Consider the following 17,177-nt stretch of genomic DNA (forward strand, 5'->3'; position numbering starts at 1 on the left):
GTACGTCAACAGTTTGGCAACTTTGTGATTCAACAATCACTTCCTTTCAACCACTTCGACAACCCTCAATTCACGGAGATGATGCAAAAGTATGTTCAACCACGCTACCAACACGTAAGTCGTTCGACCCTTAGAAGAGATTGTCTTAAAGCATGGAAAAACGCTAAATCCGAACTAATTTCATACTTTTCAAACTTACAAACTGGTGTGAACTTAACAACGGATGTGTGGTCGGTACCTAATGGTTCGCCCGACTCATACATTTGTGTGACGGCTCATTGGGTTGACCCCCGGTCGTGGCAAATGATGAAACGAACCGTTGCGTTTCAATTGTTTGATTACCCGCACACGGGTAGAAATATTTTTAAACTCTTGGATAAAGTCATTCGACAATACAAGATTGAAGATAAAATCTTTTCAATATCGTTTGATAACGCGTCCAACAATACGGCCGCGGTTGGCCATTTAAAATTAAAGTATAAACCTATCTGTGATGGAGCGTTTTTTCATAGCCGATGCATTGCACATATTATCAACTTGGCCGTGCAAGATGGGTTAAACGTGATCGAAACGCAAAGAAACAATTTTAAAAGAATGTTACGAGATATTTTTAGCAACAATTCAACATTTTCAAGATACAAAAAATTTTGTGAAGAAGCTAACTGTCAATGGTTGGGGCCTAATTGGGATTGTCCAACAAGATGGAACTCGACTTGTGAAATGTTTGAGAAAGCCATCCAACAAAAACAATCGTTAATTGCGTTTCATCAAATTTTGTCAAATAGGGGTAAATGTGCACCGTACGATCCTAGAAACTGGTTATTGATTGAGATCGTTACGGAGGTTCTTCAAATTTTTAAATCTTGCACAACTACTTTATCCGGGGTTTACTATCCAACAAGCCCCATTGCTTTACCAAAAATTGCTGTCATGTGCACAAAGTTGACTGAAATTCATTGTAGGGGTGCACCTTATTTTGATATGGGTGCAAAAATGAAAGAAAAATTTAGAAAATATTTTCAACAACTACCCGCTGTTTTGACCTGTGCGGCTGCGTTAAACCCTTGCATCAATGTTGGTGGTGTTGAAGCTTTAATAGAAAAAATTTGTGATGAGCTAGAGTTAAACGACGATCAAAACCCCCATTATAACCAAACTTTAAAGAATGCTTTCAACACCACCTTGGCAAACATGTATGATGTTTACCTTACAAAACACGGGTCGTCTTCCCAAATTCATGACTCGTTAAGAGCTGTTGCCCAATCCCAATCCCAAACCGACCTTGAAATGGGGATGTACTACATGATTTGGGAAGACGCCGGTAAACGTCAAAGGGTAAACACCCCAAGCAGTGAACTTGGAAGGTATGGTGGTACCAACTTTGTGAAACACATGACTCCGGATGAATTTAGAAGTCTTGATATGCTGGCTTGGTGGAGAGGTAAGGAGGATGAGTTTCCGATCCTCGCCGCCATGGCCAAAGATTTACTAACGGTCCAAGCTTCCACGGTAGCTTCGGAGTCTGCTTTTTCTGTTTCTGGCAGGGTTATATCGATTAGGAGGACTCGACTCACTCCACCAGCTGTAGAGATGTCGATTTGCTACAAGGATTACTTGGACTCTTTAGATAGGGCACAACATCAACGCTCACTCGAGGGGGAAATGGAGTATGAGGCGGCCTTGTATGAAGACGAGGTCAATCAAGGACACACTCAACCAATGACCGATGAAGAAGCCGCGTACGACGATTACCTAAGGAATAGCTCGGGATCGGGTAGCGAAGAAAATGAGTAACAAACATCAACTTGTTAATGTAATCGTGTCTAAGCATTCTTTAATGTTTGTATTTTTGAGTTACGAATATGCGATAACGATTTAATGTTTGTATTTTTAATGTAAAAGCTATAAATGAAAGTTATGTGTTTTTAATCTTCCAAGCAAAGAATGCTAACAACGAAACCCTAAACCCTAAACCCTAAAGCAAAAAAAAAAAAAAAAAAAAAAAAAAAAAAAAAAAAAAAAAACCGGTTAACCGGTTAGACCGGTTATTAAAAACCGGTTGTAAAAAAACCGGTTTAATAACCGGTTCTAACCGGTTTCTAAACCGGTCCAAACCGGTTTGGCCGGTTTGAGTTTTCATTGACAAAAACCGGTTAATAACCGGTCCGGTTATTAACCGAACCGGTTTTTTTCTGGATAAAAAAAACCGGTCCGGTTAATAACCGAACCGGTTTTTTCAAAAAAACCGATTTGTGCACCTCTACCATCAACAACCAAAACACATGACCTTTTTAATGCTTGGAGGCCAGTATTCACATGCTTTTTGAATCTTGATGACATGTATATCCTATATACTCACAAGAAGGTGGTTGAGCTTTATAAAGGCTAGCATTAATTGATTGAGAGGTTGTTTTTTAAACTTATGATTTGGGTTCTTTCTTCCTTTAAAGAAAGATTTGATATGGTTCCTTATGAAGAATGTTTTGGTGTTCTTTCAACGAAAATGTGTGGTATCATAGAAAAGTAATGACGGATGGACCATCTATTCCATTTGTGTAAAGTTGCAAAACATGTTTTTTCCGGCTATGAATAAATGTAATTGATAAACTTACTGATCCCGTCAATAACATGCCAACCAATGATATGGTTTAATACTGTGTGACTGATATACAATTTTCTAAAGAGTTAAAAGGAAAAAAATAACATCTTTTGTATGATAAAGTCTTATGATTGTGTTACCATACTATACAAAGAAATTTTTTATAACAAAATAATTGAAATTGATTTATTATGAAGTTTTAATGATCAAATATATGTTAAGGTCTTATTGGTGTTTTCAAAAAGCCAATAAGTTAAAATGTGTTTGGCAATCACATTTTTTTTATTTTAGCTTTTTGAAAAGCCAATAAACATTTTTCAAACTCAATCCAGACATGCAATCCTATATTCTTAACTTCTTTTGGGCTATTAATTTAAAAGAAACTACTATAGCAGGCAAAAGGAGAAATTATTACAAATTGGTGGAGCACTCCAAGAAGGGTTTTTGTTTCTCATCTCTTGATATAACACCATACGAAAATCCTAGACGTGGACATGAGAGATCAGGGGTTTGTACGTAATGAATTACCTCAAAGATCACCAACGTGTTCTCGGTGCATTGGTCGTAGATGGAAGATATTTGTGAGCAACTCGTAAATAAAATGCAAATATTGATTCATTTAACGATAGTATGTTATACTTGATTTCATCGCTAGTAAAGCATTTACTCAGTTTAAGTCAAACCATCAATTCCCTTTTTGTCAAGATTAACACCAATGGGTTAGCTCTTATTCGTGATCTCCTCATCATGGGTTAATATATATTCATTTTGATAGGAAGCAATTTATTCCAACGAACCTTGTTAGTGCAAGCAAGGGAAGGGCTCTTCACTGGCCCAATTTATATGCTTTGAATAAGCCCATTTAGCTCCACTAGATGATCATTCTCAGCCTCAGGCTTCTCATCAGTGGGCCTTTTCATGTTGGTAATGTTGTGAAAAGCCCATAATCCCACATAGCTCTCATTCAGTCATTTGTGATCCGCCCATTTTCATGTTTTGGAGAACTCCATAGTACTAGAGGTGTTAAAAAACCCTGTTTGGGACCGGTTCATGGCAAACCGACCCGAATTGGTTTGATAAGGAAATCGGTTTCACCCAAACCAGTTCATATACCGACCAAACCGTCGGTTTTGGTACCGGTTCCCCTTTTGAACAATCAAACCGGATTGAGGAAAACCGGTTCTAAACCGGACCCTAGGTCGGCCTCTCTTGCTTCTAAATAGGTTTATAAACCAAATCGCTTTTGGTCAAACCGGTTTTGACCAGGCTTTAACCAAACCGGTTCGGTTTGGGAAAATCCGGTTTTGTACACCTCTACATAGTACCACTCCATTTGTGGCTTGTGATAGGTAATCCAAACTCATACCCGGTTATATAATGTTGTTCCAAACCGGTCGGGCTTCTATCGAGTAATTATTTACCCATTGTATATCGGGCAAACCTACGAGTTTCGGGTATACACATTAGTTATTTAAAATATCCGTCATGTATTTATATAAAATGTATCAAATAACTAATCAATTACAAAAACCTTTTTTTTTCATAAACATGTTTTGACACATTAATAATAATAATAATAATAATAATAATAATAATAATGAAAATTATGTCAGGCTACTCGGCTCTATAATTGGGTAACTAGGAGTATGTTATCGGGTATATTACAATTCCCGTACGACGCAACGCGTGTTACCTGTGAAAAATTTCAAAAGTAATCCCAAACCCGTCCCATACCCTAATACGACGGGATTATTAGTCCTAATTGTTTCGGGTTCTCTCATCTTGTTCAAGTTTCATTTTCCATCTCTAGAGGTTATAAAACGGTGGTCCAACTATTTTATTAAAACAACAAATTGAATTAATTCAAACTATATAACATAATAATTACAATTAATCACCAGCTTGGTCTAGTTGTAAAAATGTATGGCCTTTAACCAAATAATTGTGGGTTATAGTCTCTCTTGAGATATTAAAAAAATAAAATAAAATAGACGTCACTTGATAATAAGTATACCGAAAAGGTCGGCTCAATGCACTTAAACTTTCACTTTTGTTCTTAAGACTTACTCTTGTTTGCCTATTGAAAATGGGATCTTTTCCTTTTCTTTCTTTCTGTGTATCAACAAAAATATTATCACACAAAAGCAAAAAGTTAGGAGTAGGAAACGACATGATGAAAGAAATTAATGAGATGGTTGTTAGTTAACATGAATCAAATTTCGAGCTCGTGTTCCACCTTTTTGTTAAATATTTCTGTATGAGGAAGATATTTATTTAGGTGGATTCTTTCTAGTTTTTATTGAACGCATGGCGTAGCTATGACCAGGTTCTAATATATGTGTCCTTCTGGGTTAATTTATAGAATCATGTGATTTTATTTTAAAGTTAAATATCACTAGCAAGATGTTGGAAACGAATATTACATGCACCAATAATCCTACATACTACTACGGATATCGAGATCCTATAAATTTGAAGTTACACCATGATTTCCATTCAAGAGAAACACATGTAAGAATTTATTTTAATTACCTCCATCGCCATTTGTAGTTTACTTGCTTTGCTGTTGAAGATGTTCTCGTTTCTTGTCCTCAAAACCGACCAACAAGTAGCAAGATATATCAATGGGGTACCGGTAACCTTTTTTAGCGTTTTCCCCTTGTGTTGCAACAACAAGGCTTCTTTTACCGAGTTGTAGCTTGCCTTTGGATGTTTACACCAGTCGCTGATTTGTGACTGAAGAAACGTGGATCGGCTCACTGGTAGACGATCAACTTTCCTCGGGTATGAGTATGCTATTTCACCGATGGTTCTCCGGGGTATGAATTCTTCCACCTACAAAACGAGCAGCACTGTGAACTTACCCCTCAGAAAGGGACAGAGGGGTCCTCTTTGGGGTAACCCTCCGGTGTGAGAATAAGAGATTGTAGGAGAAGATAATAATAATCTGAGAGTGAGTAAGGAATTGGAATGTATTTTCTTGCTTACCTCCCCTTGTGGAGGTGGTGTGGTATTTATAGTGTTAGGGTTCCCAATGATTGGGCTCAGATCCCATTAGGGCCTTTTTGGCCTCCTCCTGTTGCTTTGCGCCACGTGTCCTTAGGACACCTGGTGCTTTTTCATTGATTATTCTCTGACCCAGGTATTTCACCTGACCCATGTGCAATCACGTGGTAGCACATGGGTTTTGCTGAGTTGTCCACCTTTCATTGGCAGCTGTCAACATCAGCATATTCTTATTCCTTAAAGGATACCTTCTGGAAGGTTGTCTGACGAGCACAATCAAGGTTGTCCTTATCCTGATTTGGATAAGGACGGGGTTGATTATGTGCACGTGTGATATGCGCCTATCCTGAGGATGCGCGAGGTCTTCTCTTTATTCTCACGCGCAGATGTTTCATTCGCAGATGTGATATGCGCCAGCATATGTAATATGCGCCACGCGCAGATGTGATATGCGTGAGCATATATGATGCGTGAGCATGTGATATGCGCCACGCGCATATGTGATATGCGTGAGCATATATGGTGCGTGAGCATGTGATACGCGTAAGCATATGTGATGCGTGAGCATATGTGATATGCGTGAGCATATGTGATGCGTGAGCATATGTGATATGCGTGAGCATATGTGATATGCGCCATGCGCATAGGTTTTGGCTTTGTGCCTTCATGATATCTTGATTTCAAGCCTCTTGTCTATATCTTGTGGGTTGACCCGCCCTGCTCGATGTTAAGGCGGGTACATACCTCTTCAAGCCCCCCCAGTCTAATGTGTGTCTTGTCTCGCGCGAGCGAGGTAAGATAGATATTAGACTTAATAGTTCTCTTTTAATAGGGTTTGTCTTTTCCTTTTTTATTTCTCATCGTTGCGCGAAATTCTATCCTTTTGGTTGAAATGAATCGTCTATGTACGTGGTTGGTTGGTGCTGACATGCGTCAGAGATGGAGACATGTGTCAGACTTTTCGTGTGCTCGAGGTGCTACAGTTGCCTTTCATGTCCCCTCACACAGTGTCAGGAACACGTGTCGCGCTCGCGTTGGCCTGCACCTGCGAGTGGGGGCGCGTGAACTCTGATCAGTACCTGTTTCGTTCCCTTTTATGTCCCCTCACACAGTGTCAGGAACACGTGTCGCGCTCGCGTTGGCCTGCACCTGCGAGTGGGGGCGCGTGAACTCTGATCAGTACCTGTTTCTCTCTCTCCTGGGCCTATAAAAGCAAGCCTTTTGAGTTGTTATTCTTCATCTTCATTGTTATTTCAGAGCTTTTTCTTTCCTTCCATTTTTATTCCGATTAAGAGCCTGTCTTTTGCTTCCAGATTTCCGTTCTTGAAGTAACCTCTGTTTGATTCACAGTTGTATGTCTGATAACCCAGACGCCACAATCTCCCGCAGCAAACGCCGTGTAAAATCATTAGTCATGTGCACTTTGAAGAAGACCGGCAAGGGAAAACGGGCTGCTGAGGCCTCGTCGGAGGAGGTGGGGAAGGGCAAGACAGTGAAGAGGTGGGATGAGATTCCCTGCAAGTTGAGACAGTCTGATTTCGACAGTCTCATCGCCTCTCAGGGTTTTCTCCCTGAGTACGGCTGTATGCTCCCGGCGGCCGGGCAAACGGCGGCAGATCCGCCCACCGGCTATATCTCCTTATACTGCCATTTTTTCACTCACTGCAACCTTCGTCTCCCGATGACAAGGTTTATGGGTGCGCTGCTTAAATTTCATGGGATTCACATATCCCAAGTCCATCCTTTTGGACTTGTGCGCATGACTCATTTTGAGTTCATGTGCAAAGCTCAGCGCGAGGAGCCCACCCCTCGGCGCTTTCAATATTTTTATAAGCCAAAAATCCAAGATTCTTGGTTCTCGTTCATTCCTCGCAGTCAGAAGGTCAAGTGCTGCACTGTTTCCTTCAAAAGCCTTCATGACTGGTCTGAGAAATTTTTTTATATTAAGGCTGGTGTGGTTCCCATCCGCATGACCATGCGCGCGATCACCTCTGCGCCCGCGGATGAGAATGTTCTTAAAAACCCAACTGGCGCATGGGTTAATAAGTTGACTGCTGAACCATCCCCCGCCAAGAATATTTGCGAGGAGGCACTGGTGGGGGTTGGTATGAGCAGGAGGTGGACCGACAGCGCGACTGAGCCTGTTATCCAAGTTGGTGGCTTATGTGAGTTATTAGCTCATTGCATTATTTCTGCGCGAATATAATTCGTTTTGCTGATATCATTTGTCTTGTTTTATGCAGTAAGCAAGGAGTACGTTCATGCCGCCTATGATGAGCAAATGGAGGGTGGCTCTGTCGCGCTGGGCGCTGGGGAAGTTGGTTTCCCCGATCGCTTCGATGATATGCTCATCCCTGTTGATTTGGGATTTTGCTTTGACAGCGATGCGCCTGGTAGGCCTTTGTACTTATGCTTATGCCTTTAGAATACCAAATTTGGTTAACATTTCTGTTGCACGTATTGTAGATGCGCTCGAGAACTATGAGCTGGAGCTCGCGGAAGAAGAGGTGGAGGAGGAAGCTGAGGTGCCACAACTCAAGCGTAAAGCTAAAGGGAAAACTGGCGCAGGGGCCAGTAAAAAACAGAAGAAAAATGATGCCCCTGTTGCTCAGGATCCTCCTACTCAAGCGAAGGGACTTAAGAAAACCAAGGGGTTTACCTCCAAGGTTTCCTTGTCTTCTTTGCCTCAAGGTGTGGGCAGTCCTCCTGTCCACACGAGGTATGGTGCCGCCACCTCCTCTCTTCGCGCGGCGGAAAAGGGAAGCGGCGCTGCGCCTGCTCTTTCCTCTTCAACAGGTATACTTTATACTTTATGGTTTTATGAGCGTGATTCCGATAGAGTTATTAATGAATCTTTGCTCACTCAAATGTTTGTAGAGCCGGCGACCTTGGTGGATCAACCTCAGGCGCAACAAGGTACCGAGGCTGCGCCGAAGGTTGCTTTGAAGTCCCCTGTTTTATCCTCGAAAAGGGGGAAAATGGACTTCATGGCGATGTTTAACTCGCGAACGGCGGTGCGCCAAGGTATATATTGCGCTTTTATTTTCTGACTTTTTTCTTTTAGATCAAGTCATGAGTCATTTCTCTTTGTTGGTTTTTTCATAGGAATTATAGCTGGCACACAAGCTGCTGGCGGCACTGCTGGCGCCGGCGCCAGCGCCGTTGGTTCTGCTCCTGCTCCTGCAAGCACTGAATCTCCCCTCATTGGGATTACTAAGGAGCAGGAGGCTGTTTTACGCGCTGATCTAGCGGCGTCGAGACCTCCCTCACCTCCTCCTGCGCACAGCCCTCCTCGCGAGACTGGTTTTGATTTTTCCAAGTCGCAGGAGAAAAGACCTGTTACAGAGGATGATGAGGAGGTCAATTTTGAAGACTCCGATGGTGGCCGCGCAAGCCCTGTAGCGCCACGAGATTTCGTGGCGCAGCCTTCTCGTGGGGCTGGCGCTGACTTTTCTGCTTGCTCTCCGCAGGTATAAGTTCGTTTTGCTCCGCTGCGCGGACTTCCATATTAGTGTTTAGATGACTAGAACGTTGCTTTGTGTTTGCAGGAAGCCGATCACATATACCGCCCGAGATGGAATATTACTGAGGATAGCTCATTTCAGTCCATGGGTGTGTGTGAAGACTTCTGGGCTCACTCCGTGCCTCCAGCTGAAAGGAGGTTTCAGGAGGACCGCGCTCTCGTGGACTTGCTCAATGACCATATTTTTGCTGGGTCTGCGTTCTTTGCTGCCTCCCAAGAGCTTCGCTATGATTATGTAAAGGTGCGTGATGCTCTTGCGGAGGCCAAGCAAGAGGCTAAGGTGTCTGCTTGGAATCTTTCTGACGCTCGAGAGAGAGCTGAGAAACTCCAAGCAGAACTCAGCGAGAACCGAGCAAGTGCCAACGCTGCCTTCGTGAAGCGCGGGCATGAGCTGCAGGCTGCGCGGGAGAAGCTGAAGGCAGCAGAGGCGGATGCGGCCAAGTATGCGCGGCCAAGTATGATAGCCGCTTCTCTGCGCCCTTCAAGTAAGTTGAGATCCAACCTTCTTTCGCGCTCGTTATCAATCTTACTCATCATGAGCACTCTATGGGATGGGCATCCAATTTCTGCTGGAATCATAGCCTCCGTTCCATAGGTTAGGCTGAACGAGGATTCGCCATTGCTGGTTTTGCTTAATGTCCTGTGCGCCCACAGGACATTAGGTAGCTCCTCGACCCATGAATGGGATTCTCCCTCCAACCTTTTCTTCAGCCCATTTAGCAAGCTTTGATTCGCGCGCTCCACTTGGCCATTCCCCTGAGGGTGGTATACTGAAGTGAAGATTTGGTTGATGCGCAATTCCTTGAGCCAGCTGGATATCTTCCTGTCGGTGAATTGTTTGCCATTGTCGCTCACAATTTCCATGGGCAGGCCAAAACGGCATATGATGTGGCTCCAAATAAATTGCTTCATCGCCTCGGCTGTGATTTTTGCTAGTGGCTTGGCTTCAACCCATTTTGTGAAATAGTCTACTGCCACTACCAAAAATTTTACTCGCCCTTACGCTTGCGGTAGGGGACCCACAATATCGATTGCCCATTTGTGGAAAGGCCATGCGGAGGTCACCGGAATCAAGTTGTTCTTTGGCCGCATGGTGTTTGGCGCATAGCTCTGACACGCTTTGCATTTTTGGATCTCTTTTAACGCGTCCAAGTACATGCCTGGCCAATAGTAACCTGCGCTCATTGCCTTGGCAACCACCATGCGCGTGCCAGCATGTATTCCACAGATTCCTTCGTGTATCTCTCTGATCACATAGCTTGCTTCCTCAGCATCTAGGCATTTCATGAGCGGTCCAAGATAAGAGCGTCGATATAACGTACCATCAAGCAGTTCGTAGTTCTGCGACTTGTGTCTTATCTTCCTCGCCTGTGCGCGATCGTCCGGTATCTTTCCCTCCTTCAAGAATTCCATTAATGGAGTTATCCATGATGAAGGTGTTGTATGAATTACAAGGACCGACTTCGCTCCCACCGACGGGTTGCTCATTACTTCCACCCTGACATCTTTGCCAAAGTGATCGAAGCTGGTTGATGCCATCTTACTCAGCGCGTCGGCAGACTTGTTTTCACTGCGCGGAATATGTATGATTCTGAAGAAGTCAAATTGCTCGATGAGTTTTCTCGCCTGCTCTAGATACAGAGGCATGGTGTTCTCCTTGGCATCATAAAGGCCATTGACCTGTGCTGCTACCAAGTATGAATCAACATGGGCCTCTAGCTTTTTAACTCCGAACTTGTGCGCGATGCGCAGACCAGCCAGCAGGGCTTCATACTCAGCTTCATTGTTGGTGCTCTTGAAATCCAACCTGATTGCGTAAGTATACTCATGACTTTCTGGATCCACCAGCTTGAGGCCTGCGCCGGACCCTTCATTGTTTGAAGCTCCATCAGTGAATAATCTCCAAACATTTTCTTCATTATTGGCTCGCGGAGGGTCTACCTTGCGCTGAGCCTCTTCAATTTTTCCTTCAGGGATTTCTGCGATGAAATCAGCTAAGACTTGTCCCTTTATTGCTGGACGGGGCTTATAGGCTGTAACATCCTAAAATTTTAATGATGAATAAAGGAAGTTATGTTTAGTGATTTCGCGTAATTGATTAATGTCGGGGAAGGAGCGGGTCTTGGACTTGGATTAATTGAGATGGGTTAAATGAGAATGGGATTTCAGGGATATAAATACCCCCAAAATCCCAAAATATCTTCATTTTCCCCCACTCTCCTAAACTCACACATACACACACACCAATCACACCCAAAACCGCCGCCGGCCGGGCCGAGAAAGAAGGAAGGATCGAGCGAGGTCCGGGTAAGAGAGAAAGATTAGTGGTGATACCAAGATAAACGAGATCCAAACAAGCTCAAAAGGTATGATTCTTGATCTTGGAAGTTTAAAGATCCGAGCTTTTAGTGTATAAACGACCGAAAATGGTCGGGAAGTGTAGTGGGTGGTATTGAACCTTAGCAAGGGTGTTAAAATCGCCCGAAATGTTGATCAGAAACCGAAACAGCGGACATCTGGGCAACTTCGCCTTCATCTGGGCAACTTCGCCTTCAAGCGATGAACTTCGCCTGCAAGCTAAGTTCGCCTGATGAACTTCGCCTGCAAGCTAAGTTCGCCTGATGACAAGTTCGCCTGAGGTTTAAGTTCGCCTAAAGCTAAGTTCGCCTGAGGTTTAACTTCGCCTAAAGCTAAGTTCGCCTGAGGTTTAACTTCGCCTAGAGCTAAGTTCGCCTGAGGTTTAACTTCGCCTAGAGCTAAGTTCGCCTGAGGTTTAACTTCGCCTAAAGCCAAGTTCGATTAGAAAATAAATTAAAAACCTAATGAAAAACGTGTTAAGACAGTTAATGGAAATAAAATTTTTCCAAGCTGACCTGGCAGCTCGACCCCAGCCAGGGGCTCTGCCCCTTGGACCCTGCTAGGGGCTGCCGCCCCTAGACCCCGCTGCCAGGGGCGCTGCCCCCGGACCCCCGTTCGTTGTGGGTCATATAAAGATAGAAATACATTATGAGAAGTGATAGTTAATTGATACGAATACTTGTTATACAGTCAGCCGTGCACAACTGAAGAAAGGGATTACGATTAACGGTGAACGTAACCGTGCTCAGGTGAGTTTCTAGCCCCATTTATGTGTTATGTTTTCGGGGCTGTGTGCATACTCAACATGTTTGTTAATACACTTATCCTAAGAGATAAGTGTATGCCTTATGTGGATAATGTGAAATGTATGAATGATTGCTTAATGGTACGTGAACGATCTTCGGATATTGCACGTACTGTCAGGTTGTAACGCTATGTATAAGGTAAGTATGTTATGTATGTTTATGTGTATGAACATGATAGAGATAATAGAAGAAAGAAATGATAATGTATGGTTGTATGGTTACGAAAAGGGTACCGAGCCCTAATAATACTCGAGGTATGATGTATGGTTGTATGGTAACGAAGAGGGAATCGAACCCTACTAATATTAGAGAACTAGGGAACCGAACCCTAATAATATTCGAGGAAGAAGGGTACCGAGCCCTAATAATACTCGAGGAAAGAGGGTACCGAGCCCTAATAATACTCGAGGAAAGAGGGTACCGAGCCCTAATAATACTCGAGGAAAGAGGGTACCGAGCCCTAATAATACTCGAGGAATGTAGGGCGTAATGCTCTTTATAACATAAGATATGAAAGTAAGTTAATACAAAAGAAAGTAAGAAAGTATGAATGTAAGAAAGTATGAAATATGAAAGTATAAAAGTATGACTGAAAGAATATAATGTTATGTGAATGGTATGATTATGTGATTATCTAGAACTCACTCAGCGTAGCTGACTTTTAGTATGCACGCAGGTGAGTAGGATGAGGCAGCTCGCTTGAGGAGACACATGGCACTGAACAAGAATCTGGCATCTGAAGACCTATGATGTGTTAATTTTAATGCTTTAATGTGAAAGACAATAAATGTTTTGAGACAAGTTATGAATTATGTAAAGTTTTGTGAAAGTTTTATTTTCCGCGTAAATGTTTTAATTAACTCTGATATTTAGAACTGTGTTTATGAGTAAATCCAACACGAAAGTAGGGTTACCGGTAACGGGGCCTTACATAGGCGATCGTGTGCTCTCCTAATTCCAGCGCCCATTTTGTCAGCCTTCCTGAGAGCGCGGGACGCCGCAAGACTTGCTGGATGTTGTAACCAGTCAGAACTTCAATAGGATGACCACTGAAATATCTATGAAGCTTGCGCGACGCGTGTGTTAGTGACAAAACTAACTTTTCCATGATGGAGTAGCGCGTCTCAGGATCTGTCAGCACCCGACTCACATAATAGATTGGTGTTTGGATTCCCTTGCGATCCACCAACAACACTGCGCCAATGGCGCGCTCTCCTGCTGACAGGTACAATGTTAGAGTTTCGCCAGGAAGTGGAGCTGTGAGCGCAGGCAGATTTATCAGACATTCTTTTATCTCACTGAAAGCTTGCTCGGCCTCAGGCGTCCACTTGAATTGGCTTTTCTTTAGGCAATTTCTCAATTTGTTAACAAATGGGGTAGATTTGCTTGCATGGTTCGCTAGGAACCTGTTAATTGATACCAATCTACCGTTCAACTTTTGAACTTCCTTCATGGTGGATGGTGAGGGCATGTCAAGGATAGCCTCCACCTTCTCTGGGTTCACCTTGAAACCATCCTTTGTGACCATTACACCGAGAAATTTCCCTTCTTCTACGCCGAATGTGCATTTGCTCGGGTTGAGCTTCATGTTTACTTCCTTTAGGCGCCAAAGGGTTTCTTCGATGTCTTTGAGCATTTGTTTTTCCTCCCTGCTTTTGATCACCAAATCATCCACGTAGACTTCTAGGTTTCTTCCAATTTGCTCGTTGAAAACCGCGTCCATGAATCTTTGGTAGGTGGCTCCCGCATTCTTCAAACCAAAGGGCATTTTTGTGTAACAAAAAACACCCTTGTCGGTTCTGAAGGCAGTCTTGTCCTCGTCTTGTGGTGCCATTTGAATTTGGTGATAGCCCTTATAGGCATCCAGAAAACATTTGAGCTTAAATGGCGCCACAGAGTCCACTTTCGCGTCAATGTTTGGGAGGGGGTAACAATCTTTTGGACATGCTTTGTTGAGGTCCTTGAAATCAATGCACATCCTCCATGACCCGTTGCTCTTCTTTACCATCACAGGATTGGCTACCCATGTTTGGTATCGTATTGGGCGGATGATATTTGCGCGCAGTAGATCTTCTACTTGCTCATTCATGGCCTTTGCCTTCTCATCCCCCATGACTCTCTTCTTTTGAGCAATTGGCTCTACAGACTTGAAGGTGTTGAGAGAATGTTGCGCCAGGTCTCGCGGAACTCCAGTCATATCAGAATGTTGCCACGCGAAGACCGACATATACGTTGTGAGCAATCTTTTCATTCTCAACCTTGTGTCGTCTGATATCGTAGCTCCAATTGTGATTGTTTGCTCTGGGAATTTTGGGTTGAGAATCCATTCCTCTGGCGCGTTGTTTGCCATTGGAAGTTTCATTCTCCCTTCCCTCGGTATACTTGTCACTGCGCACAAATGATCTCGGTACACAAATGTTACACCTGTTGGTGTTGGGAACCCCAGCGCGCCGTGCGCTGGTGATGGTATGGCGTTGAATTGAGCAATCGTTCCTCTACCCAAGATCATATTGTGGCATGAAGTGGTGGGCAAGACCAAGAAGTTGACATTCTCGGCTCGCTTGTGTTTCTCATCCCCCATGGTTAGTTCAAATTGTATCTGACCTAGGGGGTGAATGATTTCATTTGAAACACCCGAGATTGGTGCATTCACAATTTCGAGCCTTGCTTGGTCTGCTGGATCCAACTTTCTGAAACATTGCTCATACATGATGTCTGATTCACTGCCAGTGTCCACCAAGACTTTTGACACTTCATAATGAGCAATGTGTGTAGTGATGACTAGAGGACTGCTGATAGACGGGCCTCCCCTGATTCTTGGGAAGATTACTTGTTGCTCGCGCCAATCTCCTTGGACTTGCGCGCTTCTCTTTCTCGATCTTTGCCCTTGCCTTCCTCCCTCGGCTACACAGATTCTTTTGAACTTTTTGCTGGCTGAGGCTCCATCTGGTTGTTCATTCTCTGGTCCTGGGTTTTTCACCAGGTGAGCCAACTTGCCTGATTTCACATCTCTTTCAATCGCATCCTTCAAATGGTGGCATGCATCGGTGTTGTGCCCTGTGGACTTGTGAAACTCACAATACTTGCCACTGTTTGATGGTCCCTTGCGGAGTAATGGCTTGGGGCTTTTAAACTGGACATTCTCTGTGCTTAACACTTGTGAAGGCGTTTTAGTGAGGGGAGTCCATATTCTTGGTAGAGGTCTGTTAGGCTCTCTGCCGCCTTCCCTCTTGTCACTTTCTCCGCAATTACGGATTTCTTTTTGAGGCTGGGGTGAACTTGGTTGCGCCTGCTTTTCTGCGGGAGAAAAACTGGTTTGTTGCAACCTGGACCATACGGAGTTCTGTTTGCCCCTCCTTTCATTGTTGCGCGGTGCTTCTTTTTGATGCCCTCTGTCTCTTGCTCTATCTTGGGCAATTTGTTTTTCATTTCGCGCGAAGACTCGCGATGCTTCCATTAGCTTGGCCCAATTGGTTGGCATGCCATCTCTGCTCACGAGAGCTCTGCGGAGTTGATCACTGCGCGCACCTTGAATAAAGGCCACGCGCAAGAGTTGTTCAGTGATACCTCCAATTGCCAGAGATTCCTGATTGAAACGGGTTATGTAGTCTTCAATGGTTTCATCATTCCTGCGTACGCAGTGCATGATGTCATCGGGGTCGCGCTGCTGTACGAAGTGAGCCTGGAACTTCTCCAATAGCTCTTCGAACCCATCGATTTGTCCAGTCGGCAAGCTTTCGAACCAGACACGCGCTGCGCCCGTGAGGCAGCGAGCAAACATGTGACACCATGTTGGCATCGTCCAGCTTTCTAGGTTTCCAGTGTTGTAAAAACCTTGTAAGAAATCGTCTGGATCAGTTGTGCCGTCGTACTTGCCCAAACCACTTGGCATCTTGGTTTTGTGCTGAATGGGAGCCTTCGCGATGCGCTCAGTGAATTTTGAATGCTTCACCAAGATGGCTGGCCTGTATGGTGTGGTTACGTCCACTTGCCCTCTCGCTGGTGGGTTGTACGGTGTGTACAGATCCATATCGGCTTTGGCCCCAGGCGCTATGTTCATGTGCGCGCGGAGCTGTGAGCCTCCTGCATGAGTATCTCGCGTCTTCCTCATGCTGTGCACTTCTTCATCACTAAAATCAGCGTGTTCAGTGTGAGCAGAGTGATCATCTTCCGGCGCGCGCGCCCTTTTTGTTGTTCCTTGAATGGTTTGCTTATCAAACGCGAGCCTTTGTGTTAAGTCGGCTAACTTTTTGTGTTTGACCAGCTCATTGTATTTGTCCATTAAACGTCGTTGTTCGTTTATGAGCCATTCTTTAGGGTCATTGGTTTCAACTTCTGGACCCATTGGTCCTTTTTGTTTCGCGCCAGTCAGATTTTGGAACGTGAGATCGTCTGGAGGAGTTTCAGTCTGGCTATGAGGAGTTGTGATGAAGGGATGGTTACTGGTGGTGCGCGCAGAATCACGCGGCACCCTCAGAAACTGCTGTCCCTCATTAACATCCTCAAGCTCAATATCCTCCAGAACTTGATCGCTGTTTCGAACACTAGAAACCATGGTGAAGTTTTTCAGAGAGAACTGATGAGATGGTGATTTTGTTGCCGTTGTAACATGTGATGGCGCCAATGAAGAAACGTGGATCGGCTCACTGGTAGACGATCAACTTTCCTCGGGTATGAGTATGCTATTTCACCGATGGTTCTCCGGAGTATGAATTCTTCCACCTACAAAACGAGCAGCACCGTGAACTTACCCCTCAGAAAGGGACAGATGGGTCCTCTTTGGGGTAACCCTCCGGTGTGAGAATAAGAGATTGTAGGAGAATATAATAATAATCTGAGAGTGAGTAAGGAATTGGAATGTATTTTCTTGCTTACCTCCCCTTGT

Source organism: Bidens hawaiensis, unplaced genomic scaffold, assembly GCF_021521415.1.
Source record: "Bidens hawaiensis isolate Kalapana, Puna unplaced genomic scaffold, B.hawaiensis_p1.1 tig00028132_1, whole genome shotgun sequence".
In the NCBI taxonomy this organism is placed as follows: domain Eukaryota; kingdom Viridiplantae; phylum Streptophyta; class Magnoliopsida; order Asterales; family Asteraceae; genus Bidens; species Bidens hawaiensis.